The sequence below is a fragment of the Oryctolagus cuniculus genome, chromosome 6 (genome assembly GCF_964237555.1).
Source record: "Oryctolagus cuniculus chromosome 6, mOryCun1.1, whole genome shotgun sequence".
NCBI classification, from domain to species: Eukaryota; Metazoa; Chordata; class Mammalia; order Lagomorpha; family Leporidae; genus Oryctolagus; species Oryctolagus cuniculus.
Genome location: NC_091437.1, coordinates 92,447,728 through 92,459,776, shown reverse-complemented (window position 1 = coordinate 92,459,776; position 12,049 = coordinate 92,447,728). Strand labels below are relative to the sequence as shown.

Sequence of the window (12,049 nt, the reverse complement as noted above, 5' to 3'; positions counted from 1 at the left end):
GGGAGACCAGGAACAAGCACCTGGCTCCTGGCTTCGGATCAGCACAGCGCGCCGGCCATAGCGGCCATTTGGGGGGTGAACCAATGGAAAAAGGAAGACCTTTCTCTCGGTCTCTCTCTCTGTCTAACTCTGCCTGTCCAAAATAAATAAATTAATAAAATAATAAACGTAAAAAAAAAGATACACAGACAAGTCAGAAGAGGTGGGAAAAACACCACACACGTTCAGGGATCTGCCACATGGATGGGTTCCACTGGTCTGAAGCTGGGTATCTTGTATCAAGTGAAAGGAATTGCTCCACCTTTCACCACTTTCACCGAGGAAGAGGCAGAAAGAATACCTGGTGAACACTGTATTTGGAAGTGCTGTTCTGACCCATTTACTGGCAAGCTCATGAGGCAGCCAGGTTTTACTGAAGCCTTTTGCAAGAGAAGGAGCAGCAATCAAAGCTTTCTTATGCCTCAGCACACTCACCTGTCCTAGAAGTGAGATGGCAAACAGGGATGGGTCGAGGCACCTCTGACAAGCATCAAGAAAATAAAAGTTGGGGCTGGTGCTGCGACATAGTGGGTTAAGCTACAGCCTTCAGTGCTGACATCCCACAAGGGCGCCAGTGGCTGCTCCACTTCCAATCCAGCTCCCTGTTAATGTGCCTGGGAAAGCAGTGGAAGGTGGCCCAAGTACCCAGGCCCCTGCCGCTCACATGGGGGACCCAGAAGAAGCATCTCGCTCCTAGCTTCGATCCAGGCCAGCTCTAGCTGTTGCAGTCATTTGGCAAGTGAAACAGAGGATGGAAGATCTCTCTCTCCCTGTCTCTTTCTCTTTCTCTGTAACTCTGCCTTTCAAATAAAAAAATCTTTAAAAAATAAAGTAAAATAAAAGTTGTAGACCCCTTAGGGCAGGGGTGGGGAATGCCCAGCCTGCAGGTTGTTTAAGGACTGCAAAGTCCTTTAGTGTGGCCCTGCCAAGGCAACCATAGATGGCACTTAAAATTCACTAAATCTATAGCTGGCTAATTTTCAGGCTGATAATTTTGTATGGCCTGCCAACGATGTTATAAATATCAAATGGCCCTTGCCAGAAAAATGGCTCCTCAACCCTACCTTAGTATTTGCCAACAACTACTGTCCATTTGACATCTGGCTTGCTACTAGGCCTAGATAGATTAGATATCCGCCTATGAAAATCCAAGGGACTCTATAACAATAGCCCCTCATGAACAGAGTATTATTTGATTCAGTGAATCACACCACTTGGAATGGTAAAATCAAGAGTGGGCCTGAGCAGGTCTGGAAGGCACAAGCAGGCTGTAGTGTGAGGCAGTGCAGGCTCCGCTGGTACTTGTTCCGCCTTCCCTGTTAGCGCTATCTCAACCCACACTTGGGACCTCACAGGGAGAATCCAGTAGCCAGTTAGCAGGGGGAAGAAAAGGGCCCATCTGCCGATGTAAGGTCACGCCTAGTGTGCTGGCACTAGCTGGAAATGAGAAAAGGCAGCTCCATTCAGGATGGATCTGAAAGAAAGCAGTGAAAGGAAATCTTCCCAGTGGGCAAAATTCTGAGCACTATACATGTGAGTAGGATGCTGAAAAGACCTATGATGACTCACAGGCAGTGGCTAATGGAGAGCTTACTCATCAGGGGCTTGCAGAAAAACCACATGGCAAGATTAGTTTTAAAACAGAGAAGTGGGGCCAGCACCGTGGCATAGAGGGAAAAGCCGCCACCTGCAGTGCTGGCATCCCATATGGGCACCAGTTTGAGTCCCAGCTGCTCCACTTCCGATCCAGCTCTCTGCTATGGCCTGGGAAAGCAGTAGAAGATGGCCTAAGTTATTGCGCCCCTGCACCCTTGTGGGAGACCCAGAAGAACCTCCTGGCTCCTAGTTTCAGATCAGTGTAACTCCAGCCATTGTGGAATCTGGTGATTGAACCAGCGGATAGAAGACCTCTCTCTCTCTCTGCCTCTCTGTAACTCTACCTTTCAAATAAATAAATAAATCTTTAAAAAACAAAAACCAGGGAGGTTTGCAGGAGAAGAATGTGCATGAACCTTTCACTGTCACATGGAATGTGAACACATCCAAGGCCACAAGGATACCCATTACAGGTCAACCATGGGAGAGGCTCTCAACAATCAGGTGATCCAGATGATCTGTCTAATGGGGTCAATAAGCTTCTGTTCCAGTTGTCCCATTGCTGGCCTGACCCACGACAAAGTGACCAGAGTTGTAGGGTTAGGGCTATCTAGCAGCTAAACAACACAAAGATCACCTTGCACTCACTGAAACTGATAATAGCTACTGCCCATGCTCAGTGCCGAATCTCAACAGCAAAGACCAACACCGAGTCCCACCATGTCACTATCCTACAAGGGGACCAGACAGCCACAGGGAAGATCTGTCTTCACAGAAGCCAAATATTCCGTCCTCGCCTGAAAGGCTTCTGTTAGAATCACCACTCTTCGTTACAGCAGGCATTTTTCAATGTCACAGAATCCCACATGAGATCTTAACAGGAGCTCCAGTGGCACAACTGGTTAGAGTGCAGTAATTTCACAGCAGTACAAGATCACATCAAACCAGGGGACACACCGAGGGCAAAGAAGTGTGGCAACAGGCTCATTACTGCAGACTTCACTGTCTTACCTTTCACCTAGGAGCAGCTGCCTGGCTGAGCAGATCACCACAGGAAACAACAGCCAGTAACTGAGAGCTGTGTTCTAGAGTTGGTATGTGCCTTACTGCAGCAGATACTGGGGGTGTCTCTATTTGTGTTGCTGCTATCTATGTGTGCTGGGAATAGAAAACAGCTCTTCTCAGTATTATACTGCAGGATTCCTTATGGAATTTTTGCTTCCCATTGCAATCTTGGGTTTGGTGGAATGCTTCCACATTGGAATAGTCTTGTTCTATTAGATTGCAAAATAAAACTAACTACTCAATTTTGCTCATTAAGCTATCGTTCCAATAGGAAGATACCAGTGATAGTCTCAGTGAGGACAGTGTCCTAATAACTGATCCTGACTTTCAGAAGGAAAGTGGGCTGCCTCTCTACAATGGAGGAGGGAAGTAAATCTTACATCTGGAACCAAAATTCACTGGCACATATCCAATGTGGCAACCCAGTGAAGATGCAACTATAAGAACCTGGATCCTACAGGAATAAATGTTTGGGTCATTCCATCAGTGAACAACTTTGACTAGCAAGGTGCTGACAGATGGTAAAGGCCACACACACACACACACACAACAAAAAAAAAAACCAAAAAACTAGAAGAAAAAATATGTGATTATATCAACTCAGTCCATAAGACTAAATACAAAAGCAGGGGGCTGGCATTGAACAGTGGGTTAAGCCACAGCCTGTAACACCAGCATCCCATGTAAGCGTAGTTTCAAGCCCTAGCTACTCCACTTCTGATCCAGCTCCCTGTTAACGTGCCGGACAAGAGAGCAGAAGATGACCCAAGTGCCTGGGCCCCCACCACCCACATGGGACACCCAGATGGAGCTCCAGGGTCCTGGCTCTGGTCTAGCTGAGTCCCAGTTGTTGGGGCCATTTGGAGGGAGGGTAAACCAGTAGATGGAAGATCTCCTTCTCTCTGTGTCTCAAACTTCACCTTTCAAATAAACAAATAAATCTTTAACTAAATAAATAAATACCAGATTTTTTTTTCTTTTCTGTTAGCTTATTTGAAGAACACTGGTTGCTATAGTCTAAATGTTTGTGTCCCTCCCCACTTCACGTTAAAACATGATCACCAGCATGCTGCTGCAGGAAGGTGAGAGGTCACAGGAGGAGCCCTCATGAACAGAATTGGTGCCTTTATAGTCAAGAGGCCCCAGGGGACTGTTCCACTTCTACCAGATGAATGACGACTTAGCTGGAAGGGACCACCTATGAACCAGTTAGCAGGCCTTCACCAGACACTGAACCTGCAGCACCTTGATGAGCCCAGCCTCCAGAACTGTGAGAAATTTCCCGTTTATAAAGAAACTGAGGGGCTGGCACTGTGGCGTAGTGGGCTAAGCCTCCACCTGCAGTGCCAGCATCCCATATGGACACAGGTTTGAGTCCCAGCTGCTCCTCCTCCCATCCAATACTCTGCTATGGCCTGGGAAGGGAGTGGAAGATGGCCCAAGTGCTGGGTCCCTGAACCCACATGGGAGACCAGGAGGAAGCTCCTGGCTTGGGAATGGCCCAGGGCACTCAGGCCATTGTGGCCATTCGGGGAGTGAACCAGTGGATGGAAGACCTGTCTGTCTGTAACTCTACTTCTCAAATAAGCAAATAAAATTTAAAGAGATAGAGAGACTGAGCTTTCAGTATTTTGCTGTAGCAGTCCAATCAGACTAAGACACTAGTAGTGGTTCTAGCTAGGTAGGAATATAAATGAGTTGGATGCATAGACAGAGCTTTGAGCACCAGATTCCTGCTCCTAACTTATAGAAAACAAAACATAGGAACAAAAAGGGGAGCACTGTGCTGGATTTTCTCTATTTGCCTTTATAAATCCATCTACAAGCCATTCTGTACCCCAGAACACTGACCTGCGTGCACCCTACAGCTCCCTTGTCCTTCAACTACTGGTTGATTTTAGAACAAGAAAGGAACAGGCAGGCTGTGGGGCAGGAAGAGAGGGATCAGCCTATGTATTTTCTCATTCAGTAGTGACTTGGCAGTTGCTGTGTTCCTCTCTGTATAAAGTCATAGCTCTTAGCAGGCAGTCACCTCTCTTGTAACTACAACTCTGCTGTAATTCTCAACCATGAGCCCTCAGACAAGTTTAAACTATCTGAGCCCTGGTTTCCAATCTAGAAAATGGAGCTAATGACATTGACTTCATATGGCTGTTTTAAGAAGTTGAAATACAATGAAAGATCTATCACTGTACAGGTGGCAGGAAAATCAGATCTAATGCATAACAATTTGTTTTAACTTCATTTTTCTTCCTTCACTAAGCCTGTCATGCACTAGGCAATAAAAGAAAATAGAAAATTCCACCTTCAAGAAATATTCCAAAGAGGGAAAACTGACAAGCACTGTGGCACTGTGGTGTACTGGGTAAAGTAAAGGGGCCACCTGTGATGCCAGCATCCCACATGGGCAACAGTTCAAGTCCTGGTTGCTCACTTCTGATCCAGCTCCTTACTAATTGTTGGGAACAAGCAGCAGAAGATGGCCCAAGTGTTTGGGCCCCTGTGGGGAGCAACTGGGAGCAACTCGGACTAGACTAAGTTACTGGAATTAAGACTTATTCTATGCATCTGCTCTCCCACAATATGGTGCTGGGAGAGGAGGAAACAGCTTCTACACAGCTGCCTCCAGTTCAACCAATAAACTGTAGGACCTGCTCCTGATTGGAGGAGAGCAGCGTACTCGGCGTGTGGGTAGCAGAGTTGGGATTGGTGGAAGAGGACTATAAAGGAGGAGAGAGACAACATGCACAGGGAACATCTATCTGAAGGAACACCTGAGCAGCCCCCAAGAGAGCCAGCCGGCGGTGTGCCACTCCCCCGCGGAAGTGGGGAAAGTGGCAGGGGGAACCGCCTTTCCACGGAGGTGGAAGGGACGGTAGCCAACCCGGGAAGAACCAGCAGCAAACCCAGGGAAGGCCGAGCAGACAAAAGAACAGCGCAGGGTCCTGTGTCGTTCCTCCGCGAAGAGGGGGAGCGACAGGCCCCTGCCACCCATGTGGGAGACTCAGATGAAGGGCCGGACTCCTGGCTTCAGCGTGGACTACCACTGGCTGTTGTGACCAATTGGGGAGTGAACCAGCAGATGAAAGATCTCTCTCTCTCTCTTTCTCTGTAACTCTGACTTTCAAATAAATAAGTAAATCTTTAAAAAGAAAAATGTGTTGGGGCAGGCATTGTGGTGCAGGGGGTTGGTTAACCTACCACTTGGGACACCTGCATCACATATTGGAATACCTGGTTTGAGCCTCAGCTATTACACATTTCTTTTTTTTTTTTTTTAAAGATTTTATTTACTTATTTGAGAGGTAGAGTTACAGACAGTGAGAGAAAGAGACAGAGAGAAAGGTCTTCCTTCTGTTGGTTCACTCCCCAATTGGCTGCAATGGCTGGAGCTGCACTGATCCAAAGCCAGGAGCCAGGAGCCAGGAGCCAGGAGCTTCTTCCTGGTCTCCCAGGCAGGTGCAGGGGCCCAAGGACTTGGGCCATCTTCCACTGCCTTCCCAGGCCACAGCAGAGAGCTGGATTGGAAGAGGAGCAGCTGGGACTAGAACTGTTGCCCACGTGGGATGCTGGTGCCACAGGCGGAGGATTAACCCACTGTGTCATGGCACTGGCCCTTATTTTTTTTTTTTTTTTTGTTTCAGCTCTTTTTTTATTTTTATTTTTATTTATTTATTTTTTTTGACAGAGTGGACAATGAGAGAGAGAGAGAGAGAGAGAGAGAGAGAGAGAGAAAGGTCTTCCTTTTGCTGTTGGTTCACCCTCCAATGGCCACCGTGGCCGGCGCGCCGCGCTGATCCGATGGCAGGAGCCAGGTACTTCTCCTGGTCTCCCATGGGGTGCAGGGCCCAAGCACTTGGGCCATCCTCCACTGCACTCCCGGGCCACAGCAGAGAGCTGGCCTGGAAGAGGGGCAACCGGGACAGAATCCGGCGCCCCAACCGGGACTAGAACCCGGTGTGCCGGCGCCACAAGGCGGAGGATTAGCCTAGTGAGCTGCAGCGCCGGCAGCACTGGCCCTTATTAAACATTTCTGATCTAGCTTCCTGCCAATGTGTACTTGAGAGGCAGTAGATGATGGTCCATATACTTGGGTTCCTGTCACCCACATGGGAGACCCAGACAGAATTCCTGGCTCCTCTGATTTCAGCCTAACCAAGTCCCAGCTATCTGAGGCATCTGGGGAGTGAGGCGGCAGATGGAATCTGTCTCACTTTTTCACTCTACCTTTATTTGAAGAGCAGAGTCAGAGGGAGAGAATCTTCCATCCGCTGGTTCACTCCCCAGGTGGCTGCAACGGCTGGAACTGGGCCAGTCCCAAGCCAGGAACCAGGAGCTTCTTCCAGGTCTCCCACGCAGGTGCAGGGGCCCAAGGACTTGGGCCATCTTCTACTGCTTTCCAGGCCACAGCAGAGAGCTGGATCAGAAGTGGCTCAGCTGGGACTTGAATGGGTGCCCATATGGGATGGCAGCACTGCAGGCCAGGGCTTTAACACACTGTGCCAAAGGGCCAGTCCCAATAAATACATCTTTTAATAACTATGTTGAGGGGCCAGCACTGTGGCTCACTTGGCTAATCCTCCGCCTGCAGCGCCGGCAATCCATATGGGCACTCGATTCTAGTCCCGGTTGCTCCTCTTCCAGTCCAGCTCTCTGCTGTGGCCCGGGAGGGCAGTGGAGGATGGCCCAAGTGCTTGCACCCCTGTACCCGCATGGGAGACCAGGAGGAAGCACCTGGATCCTGGCTTCAGATTGGCGCAGCACCAGCATTTGGGGAGTGAACCAACAGAAGGAAGACCTTTCTCTCTGTCTGTCTCTCTCACTGTCTAACTCTACCTGTCCAAAAAAAAAAAAACAAAAAAAAACAAAAAAAACTGTATTGAGTATGATGTTAGCATATGTATAGTATACTAACAAAGCAGAGAAAGAAAACAGTACAGCCAGTCATATACAAGGTACTTCAAAATTTCGTGGGAAACATAATTTAAAGTTAAGTCCAGAGGCTGGTGCTGTGGCACAGTAGGCTAAGCCTCCATCTGTGGTGCCTGCATCCCATATGGGCAACAGTTAGTGTCCCAGCTGCTCCTCTTCGGATCCAGCTCTCTGTTTATGGCCTAGGAAAGCAGTAGAAGATGGCCCAAGTGCTTGGGTCCCTGCCCCGCATGGGAGACCCTGCAGAAGCTCCTGGCCCCTGGCTTGGGATTGGCCCAGCTCTGATGGGATCCCAGCGGTTGTAGCCATTTGGGGAACAAACCAGCAGATGGAAGACTCTCTCTCTTCCTCTCTCTGTAACTCTACCTCTCTCTGTAACTCTACCTCTAATAAATTTTAAAAATTTAAAAACAGTCCAGTCTATGGTACCAAAAAATTGAAATCTATGCAAAATATTTCATACTATGCATTTTCCATGCACTTTATGAATGTCCCTCATTTACAATGATTTCAAAAATTGTTTTGCAGGGCTGGCGCTGTGGCGCAGTAGGTTAATCCTCCACCTGCAGGGCTGGCATCTCATTTGCCCACCGGTTCTAGTCCAGGCTGCTCCTCTTCCAATCCAGCTCTCTGTTATGGACTGGGAAAGCAGTAAAAGATGGCTCAAGTCCTTGGGCCCCTGCACCCATGTGGGAGACTGGGAGGAAGCAGCTGGCTCCTGGCTTCAGATCACCATAGCTCCTGCGGTTGCGGCCGTTTGCAGAGTGAACCAGTGGATGGAAGACCTTTCTCTCTGTCTCTCCCTCTGTCAATAACTCTTACCTCTCAAATAAATAAATAAATCTTTAAAAAATTGTTTTGCAACAGAATAAACTTACTTTAAAATTGCATCTCCACAACTTTTTAAGTACACTCATCTATTCAGCCTAGATAAAAACAAACCCAGGCAAGTATGATGTGGAAATCTGAAAGCGATCACACCAACTTCCTCGAACTGTGTCTGGAAAAAGAAGCCCAATCACAGGCTGGCAATGAGTACGGCCGTGAATAAAAACAGAGATTAAATCATGTGCTCATGTAGTATCCCAACTAATAGACAACAGAGCTAGGATTCAAATCCACATCTCTCCAACTCCAAAATCTCTGTGTTTATTTGCTTTGCTACATTGTGTCTCCCTAGTTAGTAATATTTAGTGGCTAAGCTTTGTATAAATCAGACTAGGCTTTACACAGGCTAATCTGGTTGGTCCTTGTAATAGCCACTACTGAGAAGAAACTGAGGAGAATCTAAGGGTCAGAAGATAAAATGGGGGTGGAGGTGGCAGGTGTGTGGCACAATAGAATAAGCTGCAGCTTGGGATATCTGGATCCCATACAGAAGCATCTGGGCTCCAGTTCCACCTGTGCTTCTGACCCAGGTTCTTGCTAATGAGGCAGCAAGGGATGGCTCAAGTGTTTGGGTCCCTGCCATTCAGCGGGATCCATGGATGGTGTTCCCAGCTCTCAGTGTAGGTCCTAGCCCTGCCCTGGCCATTGTTTATATTTGGAGAGTGGCCCAGTGGATGGGATCTTTGCCTGGCTGTCTCAAACAAATACATTTTTTTTTTTTAAAAGGATATATCCTTTGCCTTGTTGTTTGGTGGTTGCTAACTTCAAACAATAAAGGGAGAGAGCTGGAATTTAGGAGGATCACAACTTACTGTATTTAAAGTTGCAGAAACCTACCCAAGGGCTGTAGAGTCAGGATTTGAACCCAGGTGGTCTGCCTTCAGGTCTCCCACCCATTACACCATATGGTCTCCACAGCAGGTATATGCTCTAGAGTCCTCTGGGAACCAACGAAGGAGGTCCGTAAATTTATTATTAAGGGGTTAAAAGTTAAATTATAAAGAGCAACCCTGCTATTATAATAAATTTCATGCATATCTATCCTATAAAACTGAAACAATTAAAATTCTGCAAAAATCATCCTCTAGCTAGGCAGTCAAGTGAAACAGATGAAAACAGGATTGACATAAAAGCCCCACAACTAAGAAAGAAAGAACAGAAAGTGATGTTGCTCATATGGGAATAAAAGTTGAAACTTCCGGGGTGGTACATAAGTATTCAGGGCTCTTCCAAAACCAATCAGGGAAAGGGTCTGTCTGCAGTCTATGGAGAGGCAGAAGATGCTCCTGCAGGTGTATTCCCAAGGGCAGCAGGCTTGCCCAGGGCAGGGGTGGGGGAGGGTGGAGATTTCACAGGGCTCCAATGGGACTAAGTTCATGAGATGCTAAACCAGAATGCAAGAAGTAACTGAACTATCCAGCTCATGAATCAATTCAGACTAATCCAATGAGAGAAAGAAAAGGGTCAGGTGAGAGCAGAACTTTCAGAGGCCAGCTACATCATGGGTCAGGGAATTTGTAAGTGTACTGTAACAGCAAATACGATACAATGGTTCTCATGCTGGGGGTAATCTGGACCCCTAGCAGTATCTGGAGATATTTTTTAGCTGTCACACTTGGAGGGGAAGGGTCAGGGATGATGCTAAACATTTACAATGCCCAGGACGGTCTCAGCAACAAAAAATTATCTAAGCCCAAGATTGCAACAGTGCTGGCACTGTGAAGCTAACATCTATTGAGTACTAATGCCACGACTGTGTGAAGCACTCATTATCTAACACATCACTGAATCCCCACAGCAACTTCTGAGCTAAGTATCATTATCCCCATGTTACACATGAAGCAACCCAGGCGTTAAGGAGTACTTCCTCACCATTATTCGGCTATGGGTGCCAGCACTGACAGGACACAGCTCTGACCACAGAGCCCAGCTCATACACTCTGTACTGCGAAGTCTTATGCTATTGCTGCACGCAGGCTCTTCTAAATCGTCCATGGAGAGACAGAGCTAAGACAGCAGCAGGCGTGCACGGAGCAGTCAGGATACATAAAGCAAGCTGTGAGCAGACAAAGCCGTTTCTGACTGCCAAGGGAGGGGTCAGGATTTGGGCAGCAATGTGTCAGGGTGGCCCCTGCTGTCCCCTTGACACATGACACATAAACATCTAACCAAGAGTCTGGGACAGAGCAGGTCTGAGTGCTGGCTGCATCTCAAAGACAACAAGAGGGCTGAATTATGAAATACAGAGGACACAAGAAAGAATGCTGGGTAAGGTTTTTTGAAGAGGAGGAGGAAGTACGTTTTTTTAAAGATTTATTCATTTGAAAGAATCACAGAGGGAGACAGCGAGATCCTCCACCCACTGGTTCACAAAAAGCATTCACTGACTTAAAATTTTGAGATGTAAAAAAGTAGCAATACTTTTTTTTTAAGATTTATTTTATTTATTTGAAAGGCAGAGTTGCAGAGAAAGGCAGAGACAGAGAGAGAGGTCTTCCATCTGCTGGTTCACTCCCCAGATGGCTGCAACGGCCAGAGCTGCACCGATCCGAAGCCAGGAGCCAGGAGCCTCTTCCAGGTCTCCCAGGCATCTTCTACTTCTTTCCTAGGCCATAGAGAGGAGCAGCCAGGACTAGAACCAGCACTGATATGGGATGCCAGTGCTTCAGGCCAGGGCATTAACCTGCTGTGCCACAGCACTGGGCCCCAGCAATACGGTTTAAACTGTCCAAATTCTTAAGTTAAAATGATGTTGATGGCGCTGCCTGAAAAGCCAGAATCCCCTATGAACTACAGTTCAAGTCCTGGCTGCTCTACTTCTGATCCAGCTCCCTGCCAATGTGCCTAGGAAAAAGAACAGAAGCTAGCCCAAGTACTTGGGCTCCTGGCACCTACGCGGCAGAGACCCAGATGTAGTTCCAGGCTCCTGGCTTCGGCCTGGTACAGTCCTGGATGTTGTGGCCATTTGGGGAGTGAACCAGAAGCTGGAAGATCTCTGTCTCTCTCCTGCCCTCTGTAATGCTTTCAAATAAATAAATAAATAAATAAATCTTAAAGAAGAAAACTTTGTTGATGTAAATATTTCTTATAATATATGGATGCTTATTAAGGCTTTTAAAAATCTTTTAAAAATAATTTTTATTAATAACAAGATTAAGGCTTTTTTAACAAAAAGATTTATTTACTTATTTGAAAGGCAGAGTTACAGAGAGAGAGGGAGACAGAGAGAGATCTTTCATCTGCTGGTTCACTACCCAAATGGCCACAATATCCAGGGCTGGGCCAGGCAGATGGTAGGATCCAAGAGCTTCTTCCAGGTCTCTCACGTGCATGCAAGGGCCCAAACTTGGGCCACCTTCCACTGCTCCCCCAGGTGCATTACCAGGGAGTTCGATTGGAAGTGGAGCAGCTAAGACTTGAATTGGCCCCATATAAAATGCCAACATGGCAGGCAGCAGCTTAACGCATTTTGCCACAATGCTGACCTCAAGATTAAGGCTTTTTTTTTTTTTTTTGGACAGGCAGAGTG

At 47.3% G+C, this 12,049-nt stretch overlaps 1 protein-coding gene across 12 annotated transcripts in view; it reads right to left on the bottom strand.

The window, feature by feature from the left end:
- SGK3 (serum/glucocorticoid regulated kinase family member 3) overlaps positions 1-12,049 on the bottom strand; it is a 152,032-nt gene that overhangs the window by 64,456 nt on the left and 75,527 nt on the right. The window lies entirely within an intron of this gene.